This window comes from Stenella coeruleoalba (assembly GCF_951394435.1).
Source record: "Stenella coeruleoalba genome assembly, chromosome: 3".
NCBI classification, from domain to species: Eukaryota; Metazoa; Chordata; class Mammalia; order Artiodactyla; family Delphinidae; genus Stenella; species Stenella coeruleoalba.
Genome location: NC_137148.1, coordinates 139,121,464 through 139,143,398, shown reverse-complemented (window position 1 = coordinate 139,143,398; position 21,935 = coordinate 139,121,464). Strand labels below are relative to the sequence as shown.

The 21,935-nt window shown below is 39.0% G+C and overlaps 1 long non-coding RNA gene across 1 annotated transcript in view; it reads left to right on the top strand.

Annotated features, from left to right (window-relative positions):
• LOC307185041 overlaps positions 1–21,935 on the top strand; it is a 299,877-nt gene that overhangs the window by 237,447 nt on the left and 40,495 nt on the right. The window contains exon 4 of the long non-coding RNA XR_013827861.1: positions 12,164–12,214. This is a non-coding gene — a long non-coding RNA (uncharacterized lncRNA). The remainder of the gene's footprint in view (positions 1–12,163; positions 12,215–21,935) is intronic.

Sequence of the window (21,935 nt, the reverse complement as noted above, 5' to 3'; positions counted from 1 at the left end):
TACCATACGGTATTTGTTTTACACTTTCTGACTTAATTCACTCTGTACAACAGACTCTAGGTCCATCCACCTCACTACAAACAACTCAATTTTGTTTATTTTTATGGCTGAGTAATATTCCATTGTATATATGTGCCACATCTTCCTTATCCATTCAACTGTCAATGGACACTTAGGTTGCTTCCATGTCCTGGCTATTGTAAATAGAGCTGCAATGAACATTGTGGTACATGACTCTTTTTGAATTATGGTTTTCTCAGGGTATATGCCCAGTAGTGGGATTGCTGGGTCGTGTGGTAGTTCTATGTTTAGTTTTTTAAGGAACCTCCATACTGTTCTCCATAGTGGCTGTATCAATTTACATTCCCACCAACAGTGCAAGAGGGTTCCCTTTTCTCAACACCTTCCCCAACATTTATTGTTTGTAGATTTTTTGATGATGGCCATTCTGACTGGTGTGAGATGATATCTCATTGTAGTTTTAATTTGTATTTCTCTATTTATTAGTGATGTTGAGCATTCTTTCATGTGTTTGTTGGCAATCTGTACGTGTTCTTTGGAGAAATGTCTATTTAGATCTTCTGCCAATTTTTGGATTGGGTTGTTTTTTTTTTTGTTATTGAGCTGCATGACCTGCTTGTAAATTTTGGAGATTAATCCTTTGTCAGTTACTTCATCTAAAAATATTTTCTCCCATTCTGAGGTCTGTCTTTTCATCTTGTTTATTGTTTCCTTTGTTGTGCAAAAGCTTTTAAGCTTAATTAGGTCCCATTTGTTTATTTTTGTTCTTATTTCCATTTCTCTAGGAGGTGGGTCAAAAAGGATCTTGCTGTGATTTATATCATAGAGCATTCTGCCTATGTTTTCCTCTAAGAGTTTGATAGTGTCTGGCCTTACATTTAGGTCTTTAATCCATTTTGAGTTTATTTTTGTGTATGGTGTTAAATAGTGTTCTAATTGCATTCTTTTACATGTAGCTGTCTAGTTTTCCCAGCACCATTTATCGAAGAGGTCTTTTATCCATTGTATATTCTTGCCTCTTTTATCAAAAATAAGGCAACCACATGTGCATGGGTTTATCTCTGGGCTTTCTATCCTGTTCCATTGCTCTATATTTCTGTTTTTGTGTCACTACCATACTGTCTTGAAAACTGTGGCTTTGTGGTTTAGTCTGAAGTCTGGGAGCCTGATTCCTCCAGCTCCATTTTTCTTTCTCAAGATTACTTTGGCTATTTGGGTTCTTTTGTGTTTCCATACAAATTGTGGAATTTTTTGTTCTAGTTCTGTGAAAAATGCTGTTGGTAGTTTGATAGGGGCTGCATTGAATCTGTAGATTGCTTTGGGTAGTAGAATCATTTTCACAATGTTGATTCTTCCAATCCAAGAACATGGTATATCTCTCCATCTATTTGTATCATCTTTAATTTCTTTCATCAGTGTCTTATAGTTTTCTGCATGCAGGCCTTTTGTCTCCTTAGGTAGGTTTATTCCTAGCTATTTTATTCTTTTTGTTGCAGTGGTAAATGGGAGTGTTTCCTCAATTTCTCTTTCAGATTTTTCATCATTAGTGTATAGGAATGCCAGAGATTTCTGTGCATTAATTTTGTATCCTGCTACTTTACCAAATTCATTGATTAGCTCTAGTAGTTTTCTGATAGCATCTTTAGGATTCTCTATGTATAGTATCATGTCATCTGCAAACAGTGACAGCTTTACTTCTTCTTTTCTGACTTGGATTCCTTTTATTCCTTTTTCTTCTCTGATTGCTGTGGCTAAAACTTCCAAAACTATGTTGAATAAGAGTGGTGAGAGTGGGCAACCTTGTCTTGTTCCTGATCTTAGTGGAAATGCTTTCAGTATTTCACCATTGAGAACGATATTGGCTGTGGGTTTGTCATATATGGCCTTTAATATTTTGAGGAAAGTTTCCTCTATGCCTACTTTCTGCAGGATTTTTATCATAAATGGGTGTTGAATTTTGTTGAAAGTTTTCTCTCCATCTATTGAGATGATCATATGTTTTTTTATTCTTCAGTTTGTTAATATGGTGTATCACATTGATTGATTTGATTATATTGAAGAATCCTTGCATTCCTGGGATAAACCCCACTTGATCATCGTGTATGATCCTTTTAATATGCTGTTGGAGTCTGTTTGCTAGTATTTTGTTGAGGATTTTTGCATCTATGTTCATCAGTGATATTGGCATATAGTTTTCTGTTTTGTGTGACATCTTTGTCTGGTTTTGGTATCAGGGTGATGGTGGCCTTGTAGGATGAGTTTGGGAGTGTTCCTCCCTCTGCTATATTTTGGAAGAGTTTGAGAAGGATAGGTGTTAGCTCTTCTCTAACTGTGTGATAGAATTCGCCTGTGAAGCCATCTGGCCCTAGACTTTTGTTTGTTGGAAGATTTTTAATCACAGTCTCAACTTCAGTGCTTGTGATTGTTCTGTTTATATATTCTATTTCTTCCTGGTTCAGTCTCAGAAGGTTGCACTTTTCTAAGAATTTGTCCATTTCTTCCAGGTTGTCCATTTTATTGGTATATAGCTGCTTGTAGTATTCTTTCATGATCCTTCCTATTTCTGCAGTGCCAATTGTTACTTTTCCTTTTTCATTTCTAATTCTATTGAGTTGAGAGTTCTCCCTTTTTTCTTTGATGAGTCTGGCTAATGGTTTATCAATTTTGTTTATCTTCTCAGAGAACCAGCTTTTAGTTTTATTGATCTTTGCTATTGTTTCCTTCATTTCTTTTTCATTTATTTGTGATCTGATCTTTATGATTTCTTTACTTCTGCTAACTTTGGGTTTTTTTCTGTTCTTCTTTCTCTGATTTCTTTAAGTGTAAGGTTAGGTTTTTCATTTGAGATGTTTCTTGTTTCTTGAGGTAGGATTGTATTGCTATAAACTTCCCTCTTAGAACTGCTTTTGCTGCATCCCATAAGTTTTGGGTCATAGTGTTTTCATTGTCATTTGTTTCTAGGTATTTTTTGATTTCTTCTTTGATTTCTTCAGTGATCTCTTGGTTATTAAGTAGTGTATTGTTTAGCCTTCATGCGTTTGTATTTTTTACAGATTTTTCCCTGTAATTGATATCCAGTATGATAGCATTGTGGTCAGAAAAGATACTTGATATGATTTCCATTTTCTTAAATTTACCACAGCTTGATTTGTGACCCAAGATATGATCTAACCTGGAGAATGTTCTTTGAGCACTTGAGAAAAATGTGTATTCTGTTGTTTTTGGATTGAATGTCCTATAAATATCAATTAATTCCATCTTTTTTAATGTATCATTTAAAACTTGTGTTTCCTTATTTAGTTTCATTTTGGATGATCTCTCTGTTGGTGAAAGTGGGCTGTTCAAGTCCCTTAGTATGATTGTGTTACTGTCGATTTTTCCTTTTATGGCTGTTAGCATTTGCGTTATGTATTGAGGTTCTCCTATGTTGGGTGCATAAATATTTACAATTGTTATATCTTTTTCTTGGTTTGATCCCTTAATCATTATGTAGTGTCTTTCTTTGTCTGTTGTAATAGTCTTTATTTTAAAGCTTGTTGTTTCTGATGTGAGAATTACTATTCCAGCTTTCTTTTCATTTACATTTGCATGGAGTATCTTTTTCCATCCCTTCACTTTCAGTCTGTATGTGTCCCTAGGTCTGAAGTCAGTCTCTTGTAGACAGCATATGTATGGGTCTTGTTTTTTTATCCATTTAGCCAGTCTATGTCTTTTGGTTGGAGCATTTAATCCATTTACATTTAAGGTAATTATTGATATGCATGTTCCTCTTACCATTTTCTTAATACTTTTGTGTTTGTTATTGTAGGTGTTTTCCTTCTGTTGTGTTTCTTGCCTAGAGAAATTCCTTTAGCATTTGTTGTAAAGCTGGTTTGGTGGTGCTGAATTCTCTTAGCTTTTGCTTGTCTGTGAAGGTTTTAATTTCTCTGTCGAACCCGAATGAGATCCTTGCTGGGTAGAGTAATCTTGGTTGTAGGTTTTTCCCTTTCATCACTTTAAATATGTCCTGCCAGTCCCTTCTGGCTTGCAGAGTTTCTGCTGAACGATCAGCTGTTAACCTTATGGGGATTCCCTTGTATGTTGTTTTTCCCTTACTGCTTTTAATATTTTTTCTTTGTATTTAATTTTTGATAGTTTGATTAATATGTGTCTTGGTGTGTTTCTCCTTGGATTTATCCTGTATGATTCTCTGTTTGTTTCCTGGTCTTGATTAATTATTTCCTTTCCCATATTAGGGAAGTTTTCAACTATAATCTCTTCAAATATTTTCGGCTGCTGTCTTTTTAGAAGAAAGGAGGGGAGGATGTGACACACAGCTATACCCAGAAGGAAGACAGCTGGCAAACTGAAACGAATTTAGTGATGTCGCTGCAAGCCAAAAAAAAAAAAAAAAAAAAAGAAAGAAAGGAAGAAAGAAAGAAAGAAAAGCCAAGCATTGTCAGCAACCACTAGAAGGTTGCAAGAGAAGGAGAAAAAATCTTACCCAGAATTTTCTGAGGAAATATGGCGCAGCTGATACCTCGAATTGGCATCTTAGATTTCTAGCCTCCAGAAATGTGATAGAATAAGTTTCTTTTGTTTTATGCCACCAGTTTGTGATAATTTTTTTTATAGCCTCCCTAGGAATCTAGTACTAGCAAGTGGGATGCTTCTGTAACAAATATCTAAAAATACGGAGGCGGCTTTGGATTGGGTAATGTGAGAGGGTGGAAGAATTTTGAAGCACCTGGTAGAAAATCCTAGCTTGCCTTGAAGAAACTATTAATGGAAATATGGATGTTAAAGGTGTTTCTACTGGGTTCTCATATGTAAATAGGGAAAATGTTATCGAAGCTGGAGGAAAAGTAATCTTTGTTATAAAGTAACAGGAAACTTGGCTGAATTGTGTTCTACTATTGGGTGGAAAATAGAACTTGTAAGCAATGAACTAGGATATTTTAGCTGAGGAGATTTCTACACAAAGTATTGAAGGCATGGCCTGTTCACCTTGCTGATTATAGTAATATGTGCGAGGAAAATGTTAAGTTGAGGAGGGAATTGTTAAGTGAAAAGAAACCAGAACTTGATGATTTAGAGAAATCTCTGCCTATTTATATTGCAAGAGATGCTAAAACATGTTCTAGAGAGAGTGCCAGGGGTTTAGCTGGGCAACCTTCTGCTGGTGAGATTAGGCATTTGATTCATGGATCATATAATGGTTGATTGCAACCATCTCAGCAGAAGCCAGGAATAGAGGTTTAGTTATCTAGGCAGGACCTGTGGAGGATTCTCATGTCTATGATGTGGATCTTCTTGAAATACTCAGAAGACCCACAAAGGTTTTGAGAATGTTATGCCACCTAAACCACTGCCAGTTTGGATTGAAGGGACAAAGATGGGATAAAATGAAGGAAGACTATCAGGCTTCTGGGATTCTACAGGCAGGGACTGAGCCAATCAAGCTATTCATTTGCAAACATGTGCTGTCCTTCAGGAAAAGGAAGGAATGACTCAAATGACAGAGCTATCAGCTGAGAGGGAAGGGATACCAGTGCAACGGCAGCAGAGGAGGGGGCCTTGCAATGGGCAGTGAGCAGAGGGAACAAAGCATAGAGCCACAGAAGATTGTTTTCAGGTCTTGGAACTTGATGGAATTTGCCCTGCTGGGTTTTAGACTTGGGACCAATGACCTTTTATTCTTTCTAACTTCTCTATTTTGGAATAGGAATGCCTACCTTATGCCTGTCCCACTATTGTATTTTGGAAGCAAATAACTTATTTTTAGTTTCACATGGCCACAGATGGAGAGGAATTTTGCCCCAGGAGGGATTATACGCAGAGTCTCAACCCTACCTAATTTAGATGATTTAGATGAAATTTGAGACTTTTTGAGTTGATGATATTTAGATGAGATTTTGGACTTAGATGTAAGGCTGAAATGGATTAAGACTTCCGGGGATGTTGGGATGGGTTAAATGTATTTTCCACATGGGGAAGATATGAATTTTGGGGGCCAGAGGGTAATCTGTGGTGGGTTGAATTGTTTCCCTCCAAAAAGATAGGTTTAAGTCCTAACCCCAGTACCTGTGAAAGTGATCTCATTTGGAAATACGGTCTTTGCAGATGTAATCAAGTTCAGCTGAGGTTGTACTCGATTAGGATGGGCCTTAAATCCGATAACTGGTGTCCTTATAAGAGAAAGGAGAGGGAGATTTCTGATTATAGTAAAATGTGAGAGAATAGAGATAAATTGAGGCAGGAATTGCTAAGTAAAAGGAACCAGAACTTGATGATTTGGAAAAAAATCTCAGCTTATCTATATTACATAGAGAGGCAACACATAGAGGGAAGACACAGAGACATGCAGAGAAAAAGCAGCCATGTTAAGACAGAGGGAGAAATTGTAATGATGCAGCTGCAAGCAAAGGAATGTCAGGATTTGCTGTCAACCACCAGAAAGAAGGATGGAGCAGGAAAAGATTCTTCCCTGGAGCTTTCAAAGCGAGGATAGCCCTATCCACACCTTGATTTTAGACATTTAGCCTCCAGAACTGTAAGAGAATAAATTTCTGTTGTTTTAAACTACCAAGTTTGTGGTAATTTGTTACAGCAGCCCTAGGAAATCATACATGATTTAAATTTATAGCACAGAGCCAATCGTTGGCTTTGTCTCTCCAGATTAGTTTACCTCTTGAGATTTCAGGCTGGTGGTTTACTCTGCAAAGTCAGTTCTTTGAATAGTCCAAGAAAAGTCATTTATTTTCAGTTTGTCCATATGTCCATTTTTTTATTTTTGGAAGGATGGGAATGATGACTGCCAAACTCTTTACATGTCACAGCTGAACCTGAAGGTGTCCTTATTAAGTTACTTTTGATCTATGCTCCTCTTTTTACCTCGTTTAACATTCCTTTCTACCTTTTGACAAATATTGTTGGAAGTTGTGAGTTAGTTTGTTTACTGTGAGACCTCTATCATGGAATACTCTCTTACCCTTTCCATTTTTCACCATATTATATTCATTCTTCAAGGCTTAGGTCAGAATGTCAGCTACTCCATAAAGTCTCAGGTTTACCCTCTCTGTTTAGTTAGAACAAATCTTTCCATCATCTTTGTTTGTGAAGCACTTTGAACGTTCCTTGATTATAGTGCTCATCAAATTATATTATAGATATGTCTTCATTCAAAAATGAATATCCTTAGCATCTTTTTCCTATTTTATATTCTTATCTCAATTATAACTGGACAATTATTTTTTAATTTGTTGTTTAATATTTGTTTTTACTTTAGAATATTTTCATAAGTGAAAGAGATGTGTTTTTATTGCTCAACACTTTATTCACTTATTGGACAAATATTTTTGAGTGCTTACTAAGTGCCAGGCATTAGACAAGGAACTGGGGGTATTAGTAATAAGAAAAATGTGTTCCCAGCCCTCTTACATCGAGCAGTGGAGGAAAATACACACACATACACACATATAATGATTATATAAATAGTAATAGAAACCATGAAAGACAGAAATGGGATGTTGGAATTAAGACTCATTGTATGTGTTAGGGGCTCATCAGGATAGACTCTTCTTCAGAGATGACATTTAGATTAAGATCTGAATATGACAAGGGAACAAGATATCAGAGGAGAGTAGAATTGTGTCCAGCTTCCTAGACTGAGAAATCCTATGTGTGGCACTAAGGTAGAAAAGAATTTGAATTTTTTTATACTGTGAACTCTTGAGTCAACAACTCTACCCCTCATCTTTGTGTTTATACATATAACAGCACATAGTAGGAGAGGCTGCCTCGAGGGACGGAAGAGGGGTTGATTGTTAGTTGCCTAGTAGCTGTCAAACACTGGACTCACATGTTACTTAATTTAATTCTACAACAGTCTTGAAAGGCATAATCATTTATAAAGTAGAAGAGGAAACAGAGTCTCAGGAGAGCCAGGTGTCTAATCCGAGGCCATAGAACTAGTAAGTGGGAGAAGCAGGATACGAACCCAGCAGTATGTATTACCAAATTTCTTATCCTATTCACCATATTATGTTGCTTCCTAACAACAAATGACTGTTGAGTAATGAATAAATTAAGGCTGGAAAACCTGCTGAATATGGGCATTTAAATCACCATTATACTATAGCAGATGTAGAATTTTACCTTAAAGATCGTTGATTGGATATTTTAAGTTATCTAAATGTTATGGGAATGTATTATTCTATCTTGGTTTTGTAATACTCTGCTTATTGCTATGACAACCATTTGTAATGAATGAGTGTTTGTCAAGCTTAGGGTGGTCAGAAGCTCAGGTTTTCAATCTGGATATTTATATCTTAGAAGCAGGAGTGAGACTGTCAACCAGTGGACGACCATTAAGCAGTGGGGTTTATAACCTAAACCAATAGAGGAATGTATAGCATTCAATGAACAAAACAAAATGTGTTTGGGGAAAAGTTTGGAGACATTTTATACTCCATGGATTCTAAAATGTAAGACCCTTTGTACCTATAGCCTCTGCAGCTGAGAACCTTCTGTTCAACAGCATGGAAAATTATGTTTCATATTAAGTGATGGCAGAAGCATCTGTTTCTGTCATTTTGACTGCACATCAACTTCATTTCACATATGCAGATGATGTAAGCTGTTAAAAAAAAAGCGGTGTAATTGACTTTGCATTAAGGATTGTAAAATTTGTTGTTCTCCTAGACCTTGATTTAACCCGTGGGTAAGCTTTGAGTGCAATTCATGGCCAGAGACTTGGGAATACGTGATCACTTTAGGGAAGGCCAAAGCTAGGTTACAGGTGTATAGAAAGATGGTAACTATAGTTTTGATGTCAAATGGGGGAGATGATTAATTTAGTGGACAGAGCCATGAGATTGGATCAGAAAATCTGGTTCCAAGTATTAGTACACCCTGAACAGTTGTGTGACCCTGGGCAAGCTGCTTTTATTCCTCACAGAGTGAGAGGTGTGAAGGGCTTAACCACCTAGTGCAGGGCATCCTAGTTAGTGAAAAGTTGCCTACTGATGACATGTGTGATGATTTTAAGTAGTATAATGGCATGGCATTTAATTACTTTGAATCTCATAAGTAAAAAAGGTTTTCTCTTTTTTAGTTTTCTCTTGATTGTTTTGATTTACTCAGGAGGAGAAACTCTCAGTATGGTGCTGGTGAGTTCTTATCACTTCTCCAATACCTTGTAATCTTTTTTAATAGAGGAAGGTCCACATTCAGAGTCTTTGACTAGAATAATAGCTAACTGAAATGCCATAAATACTATTTTGTTTTCAATATATCCATTTTCTGATTACCTTCTATGTGTCAAATGCTACTGCTAATTAGTTATTTTCATTTTCTAATTTAAATGAAAAAAATTTCATTTAAAATATAGCCATTTAAGTAACAAAGACATTCAATTTAAGTAAAACAATGTCAATAAACAGTTTTAAAGGTGGTTTATAAGCACGGTAATTATCATTCATTCATTCAACAAGTATTGAGTATCCACTAGTGCCAGTCTGTGTTCTAGACATCGGAGGATATAGTGATAGGATAGATACTTTCTCCTTTAGCAACTACACAACTTAGAAGGAAAAACAAATAATAAAAAAATGAATGAGTATAAAAAATATATTATAATAAATTCTATGAAAACAAGTAAGTGGGCTAGGGGATAGAGAATGAAAGTTTGTGTGTGTGTGCTATTTTAGATAAAAGTCAGGAAGGAACTTTTTAAAGAGGACTGAGATAAATTGATATAGCAATATTTGCTAAGGTCTTAGAGGAGGTGATTATAGGTAGAAGAAGCAACAGCTATAAAGACCTAGGGCAGAATAAGCTTGGTGGGCTGGAGAGACAGCAAGAAAGCCGTGTGACTAGACAGGAGTGAACATGGCAGAAAATGTAGAGAGATGAAACAGAGAAAGAGGAAGAGTGATATCATGCAAGGCCTTGTTGGCCATGGTAAGCAGTTTACATTTTATTCTGAGTGTGATTGGGAAGTCATTGGCGACCTTTGAGTCAGCGTGTGCTGAGATCTACTTTGTTCAAGAAAAATTCTTCCTGACAATGGTTAAAGATGATAAGAAAGGCTTTATTCAAGAGGAGACTTCTGCAAGGGGGATTTTGCAGTGGGGGAGAGAGATGGGGCTCCACTCCCGATACAATATGGACAAGTATGGCTGTGTAGCCAAGGAGCTGGGCACGGGGGTCAGTAGGTAGAAAATTCCTAAGAGGAAACATCAGAGGTAAAGGGTGTTCTGGCCAAACTGCTTTGACAGGATTCTTGCTGAAGGCTGGCCAGAGCGGTAAGATATCAAGGGTCATCAGAACCAAAGGTGGGGGGTGAGGTTTCTTGCTAAAACTGGACTTAGCAGGCCAAGGACAGAGCCTAAGTTTGGGGCCTAGTGGAGAAGAGGGGAGGGAGGAGCTGACTCAAGTTTGGTCAAGGAGAGAGTTCTTGTTAGCTTTATAATTCAGAAATGCCCCTTTGGAAGTTTTATGGAGAACTGGATGTGGTGGGACACCTGCTGAAGCGAGGAGGTGAACAGGAAATGATTGCAGTTTTCTAGGTGAGAGGTGGTGGTGGCTTGGACTCCGGGCTGCTAAGCAGTTTTGCAGGATGAGGATCAAGTATGGGCTGAAATACAGCTAGAGCTCTGCTCTCCAAGCTTTGCGCCCTGGCAAGGGTTGTTTTCACCTAGAGGAAGGAGAGCCTTTTCCAATCATCGCAAAGTTCATCTGTTGCCAAGCCATGTGATCACAGGAGGGGCATATTTTTTCTAAATCTCACAGATGCCCCATTTTCTCATCCAATGATATTCCTGCCCCAAGTGGGTACCTTTAAAAATTTTGTACAATGACAATTTTAGGCCAGTAGCATCCTTGCTTCTACTAGGGTTGTGATGATGGAGGTGGTGAGAAGAGAATGAAATCAGGATAAGTGTCAGAAGTTTAATGAATAGGATTTGCTAATAGGTAATATGTGTAGGTTGGGGAAAAGAGAGAAGTCAAGAAAGTCTCCAATGCGTTTGACCTTGTTGATGGAAAGAGAGGTATTGCCACTTACAGAGATGGGAAAGTGTAAGGGAAGAGAAAATTTGGAGATTTTAAAGAGAGCAAGTTTTGTTAAAGGGTTTTTGTTTTTTTTTTGCAGTATGTGGGCCTCTCAGTGTTGTGGCCTCTCCCGTTGCGGAGCACAGGCTCCGGACGCGCAGGCTCAGCAGCCATGGCTCACGGGCCTAGCCGCTTCACGGCATGTGGGATCTTCCTGGACCAGGGCACGAACCCGTGTTCCCTGTATCGGCAGGCGGACTCTCAACCACTGTACCACCAGCGAAGCCCTGTTAAAGGGTTTTATCTTGGACATGTTAAAAGTGAGATGCCTATTAGACATCCAAGTGGTGATGTTTAATAAGCAGTGTATATGAAAGGTGTAAATGAAAGGTTACAAATGGATATAGGTTTGAGCATATATGTGTAGATGATATTAAAGTTAAATGTGTGTCTAGTGAATTAATGTATGTTGAAAAGAGAAATGGGCTGAGGATAGAGCCTTGGTAGGTAAGAGGTAGGAGAAGGTGAGGTAAGAGAAAGACTCAGAGTAGTGTGGCATTCTAGAAGGCAGGCTAAGCATGTATTTCAAGAAGGACTTTTCTCTCTCAAGAGAGATATAGGTGAGGGAGATTGAGGTACAAACTTAGAGCTGCAAAATAAATGAGTCACTGGTGTGAAATGTACAGTGTGGGGAATATAGTCAATAATTCTGTGATACCTTTGCATGGTGACATGGTAACTAGACTTATCATGATGATCATTTTGAAATGTACAAAAATATCGAGTCACTATGTTGTGTAACAGGAACTAACATAATGTTGCAGGTCATTTATACTTTAAAAACAAGTACACAAACAAAATGCATAATAGAAAAAGAGATCAGATTTGTGGTTACAAGAGGCGAGGGTCCGGGGAGGGGGAATTGTATAAAAGTGGTCAAAAGATACAAACTTTCAGTTATAAGGTAAATAAGTACTAGGGATATAATGTGCAACATGATAAATAAAATTCACATTGCTGTGTGTTATATATGAAAATTGTTGAGAGTAAATACTGAGTTCTCATCACAAGGAAATTTTTTTTTACTTCTTTTGTTTTGTATCTATAGGAGATGATGGATGCTCGCTAAGCTTATTGCGGTACCCATTTCATGACGTATGTAAGTCAAATCATTATGCTGTACACCTGAAACTTATACAGTGCTGTATGTCAGTTATAGCTCAATAAAACTGGAAGAAAAAAACCCCAAACAAACAAAAAAGGATAGAGTGATCTGTAATTTTAAATGCTGCTAATAGATTCAGTCAAATGAGAACTAAGAATTGATCACTGGATTGGCAGAATGGAGATAATTTGTTACCTTAACACACATCGTTTACTAGTGTGCAAAAAGCAAAGTATCTGATTAGAATGGGCTGAGGAAAAAATGAAAGTGAAAAAAAAAAGAATGGAATAACATTTTTGAGCAGGCTTGCCATAAAGGGCATCAGAAAAATGGAGTGGTTGGTGGAAGGCAGTGAGGGGTCTGGGTGATGGTGATATCACTATTTATATGCTGATGGGAATAATTCAGTGGGTGAATCATGAAGATGGGCAGGAAATGAGTTTTGAGGGATTTTCCCCCCTATTTTACTATTCCTATATTTGTAGATAGAGATCTTGCAATCCAGGAGGTTAAATGAGTTATCCAGAATCACACTGCAAGCTAGTAGGCTAAGCTTGCAGATTTCTAGTTCAGAACTACCCTTGCCACCCACATTGCTTGAGTGTGTCTAATCTCTGGGCTAGGGTACTTGGGAAGGTATATAAAATTAAACTTATCTATTTTCGTATTTTCTTTAAGAATTTCAAAGATGAGAAAAATTTCAGAAAGCAAGTAATAAATCATACCAAAATGTTGAATAGCTGAATTTTTGGTGTAGACATTAATTTTAGCAGCCATACAAGGAAAGCATAGTGATGACTGAGTCATTGGTGGAAAGTATTTCGGGTAAAAAGAAAAACGTAAAAGGTAGACATTCAAGAATGATTCTAGTATCTTTACAAGGCAGTCAAGTATGCAAATTTGATTAGAACCAGGACAAGGGATGGGTAGCAACTGAAAATGAAGTTGGTAGAGAAGATGATTTCCACCTGTTATTCAAGGATGCCAAGGACCTGGGAGAAGTTTTAGCTAATTGTGGTAGAAAATGGGGAGCTACTGAAGATTTCTGAGGGGAGGACTTGGATGACATCACACTAATTTTATTTGTGGAAAGGGATGGGAGAATCCCTAAAAATCTGAAGGTTTTTAAGTCAGAGCTGGTTATGGAGGTGCTAGCAGTAGGAATTAGTGAAGGAGAAAAAGGTCATAGGAGTTGTTCAGTTCAGTTTGAATTATGGTCAAATATACAACAAGAAATGGACAAGAGACATTTGGAATCACAGGCTTGGCACTCAGATAAACAGGAGGAATTAAAGTTAGAATTTTATGAGGCTATCACATAAAGTTGTGTTGAATCTATGATTATATAGTACGAGAGTTCTTTGGGGTATTGGAAGAATGGGAACTCAAGACAGAGTTGAGAATATTCACACTTTAATTTCTTTAAGCTTACATTTCGCCTACTATGAACTGTGGTTAATATTACCCACCCCACCTACCAGTCTCAATAATGAGATTGAGAAAAGGTGCAATTATGTATCCGTAAAAGTGGCTTTAATATGCTTAGTTGAGACTGGCTGTTGGATCTTCCTGCACATATAAGTTCCCAACTTTCAATTCCAAACTTGAGTTTGAAAATGTAAAACTACTGTTAAAGAAGAACATTTTAAAAAAAAAAATTCAAATTGAGAGAAAGCAAGTTGTATAACTGTTGTTTTAAAGAAATAGCTGGTAGCATATGTCAGGACGATTTGCAGCTATTATCACCTCTTTAAGGTACTGAGAAAATTGAATTGCTGACTAATGTAGTTGTGGGTGAAGGTCACCTTTCAAGAATCAGTGACTGCAGTATGATCCTACTTTAAAAATCCATTTTGCAAAGTTTCATTTGGGAAAGAGCTTTCCTCTGACAACATGTTACATTTTATTTTAAGACACATCAAGTTTGACTATGTAAATACATGTATATGTATATGTGCGTATTTATATACATATATATACATGGTATATATTTGTATAACTGGAAGGAATGCCCATCCTTTTTACCCACTTCTGTTCCCCTTCTGCCTACTGAAACCAGTTGTGTGGAAGTGGGTGCAGGGGGAGTTTGGACAATGGTAAAATGTGAAACAAAAAAATGATAACTTCAAATTTTTTTTTCAAGTCATTTGTACCTAGGAGTGGTTATGTGAGGCAGATGTTTATGTGGCATATACATGCTGTTCTCTGCTAGTTTCTTAGGCAGAAGTATAGCCTGAGTTGGTATGAACAAGACAGTGCATATAGGGGAACTCAGACCACTTGCCCTGTATTGAAATGTAAAAGGCTATCTGCGGGGCTTCCCTGGTGGCTCAGTGGTTGAGAGTCCACCTCCCGATGCAGGGGACACAGGTTCGTGCTCCGGTCTGGGAAGATCCCACATGCTGCGGAGCGGCTGGGCCCGTGAGCCATGGCCGCTGGGCCTGCGCGTCCGGAGCCTGTGCTGCATCCAGAGCCTGTGCTGCACAACAGTGAGAGGCCTGAGTACCGCAAAAAAAAAAAAAAAAAAAAAAAAAAACTTTTGCAGAGAAATTTACATTTGGGAAAGTATTGTTTTTCCATGAAGTGTATTTGCATGTATGTGTGTAGATATACAGTGTTCTGATAGTTGAAAGTGTGAAGGGGCATATCTTTACCTTATATTGGTGGTGGACCCTTCAAAATGAATAGGGCCTGGCATGTAGTAGGGACACAGTAAATATTGTATGTTTGGTGTCTTAGTCGATTTGGACTGAGATAACAAATACCATAGCTTGGGTGGCTTATCAGAAATATATTCCTCACAGTTCTGGAGGCTGGACGTCTAAGATCAGCATGCCACCATAGTACATGGCATCCTCACAATGGCAGAGAGTAGAGAGAAAGCAAGCTCCCTTGAGTCTTTTTATACGGGCACTAATCCCATTCGTGAAGACTCCACCCTCATTACTTAATTCCCTCCCAAAGGCCAAACCTAGTACCATCACATTGGGGGATAGGATTTCAACATGTGATTTTTTAAAAATTGAAATATAGTTGATTTACAATGTTGTGCTAATTTCTGCTGTACAACAAAGTGACTCAGTTATACACATATGTACATTCTTTTAAAATATTCTTTTCCATTATGGTTTATCGTAGGAGATTTGATATAGTTCCCTGTGCTATACAGTAAGACCTTGTCATTTATCCATTCTAAATGTAATAGTTTGCGTCTACCAACTCCAAACTCCCAGTCCATCCCTCTCTCCCCTGCCCTCCCCCTTGGCAACCACAACACATTCAGCCCATAACATTTGGAGAGCTGACTAATGAAAGAACCCAATGTACTAAAAGCCACTGAGATCAACTAGATTTGGAGTGTCAAAACTCTTCCACTGTGCAGTGTTTTGCTGGAGCTCTTTACCCCCTTTTTATAGAAGGAATACTCTTCAGAAAATGTACTAGAATGTGTAATTGTGTTACTGTGAGCCATGGATAGGGGAAGGCAATGGACCCTATGACAAGACTGAGCATTTCTTCAGAATAAGGGCACAGATTTGCATCTTTGAGGATGGAAAGATGAGGAAGGACTTACAGAGAAACAAAGATAGAGACTGTGGATCATCCTTTAAGAGGATCCCTGTAAATATTCAATAGCTAACTTTTTATTTAAAATTCTTTCCCTTAGACTCTGCAAAAAATTGTATTGAGTATCCATGTCTAAATTTCTTGTTCTTTACAGTGGCTTACTTTAGTTGTCTCTGGAGCTTCAGGAAAAAACACACACACTTGTGTTAGTTGTTGGGAATGTATCTGTGGTGGTGATGGGGATGTAGGGAGAGCCCATGGACCATCTAACATGATTAGTTCTACTATCATTTTCTGGCTTTCATGTTTTTGAAGTAAAATGCACCTCAGCAGTTAGGAAAAGAAAATCATAAACAAAGTTGTGCAGCAACATGTCAGACAAACTGACTTTCCTAGAACCCTTTGCATGTTAGGATTTTGGCTTTGACATTAATATTTTGGAGACATAAGGACATTTAATGGCCAATAAAAAGAGAAACCCATGGGATTATTTGGCTGATATAATAATTTTATGTACCAAAATTAATGACTGGTCTATAGGGTGCCCAGATATTTGGTCAAACATTATACTGGATGTTGCTGTGAGGATGTTTTGGGGTGAGATTAACATTTAGATCAGTAGACTGAGTAAAGAAGATTGCACTCCATAATGTGAGTGGGCCTCATCTAATCAGTTGAAGGCCTAAATAGAACAAAAAGGCTGACTTTTCCCTGTGCAATAGAGAATTCTTCCTGCCTGGAAGGAAGAATTTTGAACTTGGGTATTGGCTCCCCTGGTTCTTAGACCTTCAGACTTGGACTGGAACTAAACTATCAGCTCTCCTGGGTCTCCAGCTTGCCAGTTCATCCTACAGATCTTGGGACTTGCCAGCCTCTATCATCTCGTGAGCCAATTCCTCAAAATAAATCTCCCTTTGTCTCTATCCTATCAGTTCTGTTTCTCTGGAGAACCTTAACTGATAAGGCTGCCATCATTAGTTGATCTTTTTTTTTTTTTTTTTTTTTTTTTTGCGGTTCGCGGGTCTTTCACTGTTGTGGCCTCTCCCGTTGCAGAGCACAGGCTCCAGACGTGCAGGCTCAGTGGCCATGGCTCACGGGCCCAGCCGCTCCACGGCATGTGGGATCTTCCCGGACCGGGGCACGAACCCGTGTCCCCTGCATCGGCAGGCGGACTCTCAACCACTGCGCCACCAGGGAAGCCCCAGTTGATCTTTTAATATACTTGCTTTCTTCATTAGTGAGTTTTCTAAAAATGCTGTATTTACTGTTTCTCTACAAAGTACATTCCAAGTAGTTTGCTAGCTGCTGAACATTCAGTAGGTGACACTACAGACATTGCCTCTGCTTCTGTTGACGCTCACAGACTAATTAGGAAGCTCACAGCAGAGGCACACCTTGGAGATACTGTAGGATCAGATGCAGACCACTGCAGTAAAGCGAGTTTTGCAGTAAAACAAGTCACACAAATTTTTTGGTTTTCCAATGCAAATAAAAGCTATGTTTACACTATACTGTAGTCTATTAAGTGTGCAATACCATTGTCTAATAAAACAATGTACATACCTTAATTAAAAAAATACTTTATTGCTTTAAAATGCTAACCATCATCTGTGCCTAGATGTTGATAGCTGCTGACTGATCTGGGTGGTAGTTGCTAAGGCTGGGGTGGCTGTGGCAGTTTCTTAAAATAAGACAACAATGAAGTTTGCCACATCGATTGACACTTCCTTTCATGAAGTAGAACTTCTTTCAAAATTGGAGTCAGCCCTCTCAAACCCTGCCACTGTTTTTTTTGTTTTTGTTGTTGTTGTTTTTTTTTTTGCGATACGCGGGCCTCTCACTGTTGTGGCCTCTCCCATTGCGGAGCACAGGCTCCGGACGCGCAGGCTCAGCGGCCATGGCTCACGGGCTCAGCCGCTCCGCGGCACGTGGGATCTTCCCGGACCGGGGCACGAACCCGTGTCCCCTGCATCGGCAGGCGGACTCTCAACCACTGTGCCACCAGGGAAGCTCTGCTGCCACAGTTTTATCAGCTAAGTTTATGTAATGTTCTAAATCCTCTGTTGTCATTTCAACAATCTTCAGAGTATCTTCACCAGGAGTAGATTCCATCTAAAGAAACCACTGTCTTTGTTCATCTGTAAGAAGCAACTCTTCATCTGTTTAAGTTTTATCATGAGATTGCAGCAATTCAGTCACATCTTCAGGCTCCACTTCTAATTCTAGTTCTCTTGCTGTTTCCACTACACCTGTAGTTACTTTCTCCACTGTCTTGAACCCCTCAAAATCATCCATGGGGGTTGAAATCAACTTCTTCTAAACTCCTGCTAATGTTGATACTTTGACCTCTTCCCATCAATCATGAATGTTCTTAATGGCATCGAGAATGTTGAATCCTTTCTAGAAGGTTTTCAATTTACTTTGCCCACATCCATCTGAGGAATCACTATCTATGACAGCTATAGCCTTATGAAATGCATTTCTTTTTTTTTTTAAGATTCTTTTGATGTGGACCATTTTAAAAGTCTTTACTGAATTTGTTACAGTATTGCTTCTGTTTTATGTTTTGGTTTTTTGGCATGTGCAGTGAGGCATGTGGGATCTTAGCTCCCTGACCCAGGATCGAACCCTGCACTGGAAGGCGAAGTCTCAACCACTGGACTGCCAGGGAAGTCCCATGAAATGCATTTCTTAACATTGAAATTTTGTACTTTGAAATTACTCCTTGATCCACAGGCTGCAGAGTGGATGTTATGTTAGCAGGCATGAAAACATTAATCTTGTACATCTCCATCAGAGCTCTTGGGTGACCAGGTACGTTGTCAATGAGCAGTAATAATTTGAAAGGAATCTTTTTTTCTGAGTAACAGGTCTCAACAGTGGCTGAAAATATTCAGTAAACCATGTTGTAAACAGGTGTGCAGTCATCCAGGCTTTGTTGTTCCATTTATAGGCAGGATAGATTTAGCATAATTCTTAAGGGCCCTAGGATTTTTGGAATGGTAAGTGAGCATCGGTTTCAACTTAAAGTCACCAGCTGCCTTAGCCCCGAACAAGAGAGTCAGCCTGCCCTTTCAACCTTTGAAGCCAGGCATTGACTTGTCCGCTCTAGCTATGAAAGTCCCAGATGGCATCTTCTTCTACTATAAGGCTGTTTCATGTACATGGAAAATCTGTTGTTTAACGTAGCCACCTTCGTTAATGAGCTTAGCTAGATCTTCTGCATAACTTGCTGTGGTTTCTACCATCAGCACTTGCTGTTTCACCTTGTACTTTTATGTTGTGGAGATGCTTTCTTTGCTTAAAGCTCATGAACCAACCTCTGCTAGCTTCAGACTTTTCTTCTGCAGCTTCCTACCTCCTCTCAGACTTCATAGAATTGAAGAGAGTTAGGGCCTTGCTTTGGATTAGACTTTGGCTTTGGGGAATGTTGTGGTTGGTTTGATCTTCTCTCCAGACCACTAAAACTTTCTCCATATTGGCAACAAATCTGTTTCGCTTTTTAAAAATCATCTGTGTGTTCACTGGAGTAGCACCTTTAATTTCCTTCAAGATCATTTCCTTTGCATTCACAACTTAGCTAGCTGTTTGGCACAAGAGGACCAGCTTTCAGCCTGTCTCAGCTTTTGACATGCCTTCCTCAATAAGCTTAATCATTTCTAGCTTTTGATTTAAAGTGAGAGATGTATGGATCTTCCTTTCACTTGAACACTTACAGGCCATTGTAGGGTTATTAATTAGCCTTATTTCAATATTGTTGTGTGTCAGGGAATAGGGAGGCCTGAGGAGAGGGAGAGATGGGATAACGGCTGGTTGGTGGAGCTGTCAGAACACACACAACGTTTATCTATTAAGTTCATGGTCTTATATGGGTGAGGTTCGTGGCAATCCAAAACAATGTTGATGTTACAATAGTAACATCAAAGATCACTGATCACAGATCACCATAACAAATATAATAATAATAATGTAATATAATATGGTATAATATAATATTAACAAAAAAGTTTGAAACAGAGGGAGAATTACCAAAATGTGACACAGATGTGAAGTGGGCAAATGCTGTTGGAAAAATGGCGCTAATAGACTTGCTTAACACAGAGTTGCCACAAACCTTCAATTTGTAAAAAATGCAATATCTGCAAAGCTCAATAAAACGAGGTATGCCTGTACACAAAAATTGTATAAAGAATCTTATATTTACAGTACGGGAAAAGGAGACAGAAACTAAGCTCATACTTATCCTGGTCCAGGACATGGAGAGGGCTTCCCAGAGGCAGTGCCATTTAAATTAGGTCTTAAGAGATGAGTAGAAGTTACTCTGTAAAGGTGTTTGAGGCTAAGGTGGAAAAAGAGTGTTTGCAAAGGTCCTGCACTCAGGTGGGTCTTTGCATATTTAAGGCACTGGTATATCTGGAGTTTAAGAAAGGACAGGAAAAGTGTTAATTGAAAGGGACCAGGTTGTGCTGGACCTTTAGGTTGCATTAAGAATTTGAGATTAGGGCTTCCCTGGTGGGGCAGTGGTTGAGAGTCCGCCTGCCGATGCAGGGGACACAGGTTCGTGCCCCGGTCCGGGAAGATCCCACATGCCGCAGAGTGGCTGGGCCGCTGAGCCATGGCCACTGAGCCTGCGCGTCCAGAGCCTGTGCTCCGCAACGGGAGAGGCCACAACAGTGAGAGGCCCACGTACCGCAAAAAAAAGAAAGAAAAAAAGGATTTGAGATTAGATTCTAAGAGCAAAGGTAAACCATGTAAAGCCTTTACTCAGGAATGTGACACTATCAAACACCATTCCTTGAAAGAAAAAGAAATCACTGTGGCAGCAGTATGGAAAACGGATGGTGGGAGGAGGACAAAGATGACCGTCAAAAGGAAGACCATTTCAGGTGACAGATACAGTTGTCCAGACAAGGTAGAACAGTTACTTAAACTTGGATGTTGTCAGGGGAAATAGAAGGAAGTAGATACTAACATCATCTACTAAGTCAAGGAAAACTGAAGTGAAGAAGGTTTTGTGGGATGATCAAGGGTTCTGCATTAGAGGGGATACAGTTAGGTGGCAGGGATATTCACATTGAAATGTTAGGTAGGCAGGTGGAGCTTAGAAGGTAAAAATTTGGAGTCATCAGGGTTTATAAATTAATTGAAGTCATGTGACTGGACAAGTTTTCTAAGGACAGAAGGACTATAAAAGGGAGAGAAAAGAGGACCCAGGATTGAGCCCAAGGGACTCCCAACATTGTCAGTTTAAGAATACTGGAGCACGTTTTAAACAGGTGCACTCACTCTGTCCAAAGCAGGAGCTTTTCTGGATTTGTAACTTGGAATAATTAGCAATGTTTGATTAGAACCCTTACACAAAGTGACCACCGATGACCTTCCCCTCTCTCTGTGCCCTTCACCTTGAGGTTCCTTCTCTTCCTCAGTTTTGCAACCTCATCTTATCACCCACTTTTCTGCCCCTAGATCAGGATAAACACTTCTTCCTTACTCTCTAGGCAGGTGTTAGATTATCTGACTTTAGTCAACCTCTCCCTGCTCCGCAATTTAGCACACATCTTCAGTGTTTGCTGCATTTTATCTAGGCCGGATAAGTCCCTGAGGCACCTTTAGAAACAAGTGGGAGGTGTTCAAAGCTCGTAACTAGGATGCAGTTTCATCTGCTGATTTTTGGTCCTGGAGTTGAGTCAGGATCCCGAAGGAGAGAAATGCTAACCCTTTCAGGACCCGCAAGTCAATGCAATCTATGAAATATCCATGAACATAACTTTAAAGGTAGTTCAGTGCATTCTCCCACACTGTAAAAGTACATTTTCAAGGGAAACAGAATTAAGACTGTTTCTTACCACAATCAGAGTCCTATTATCAAGGTGAAAGCCAAATTTAAAATACAGGGATTTTTAGATATAGTAACCCTGAGAAATTTTTTATTTTAAACCTTTCTGTTCCTCACCCTTCTGGCCCTGAAGATAACCTTCAGAATGTAAATTGATGGACTTCCCTGGTTGCGCAGTGGTTAAGAATCCGCCTGCCAAGGCAGGGGACATGGGTTCCATCCTTGGTCTGGGAAGATCCCACATGCTGTGGAGCAACTAAGCTTGTGCGCCACAACTATTCAGCCTGTGCTCTAGAGCCCACGAACCACAAC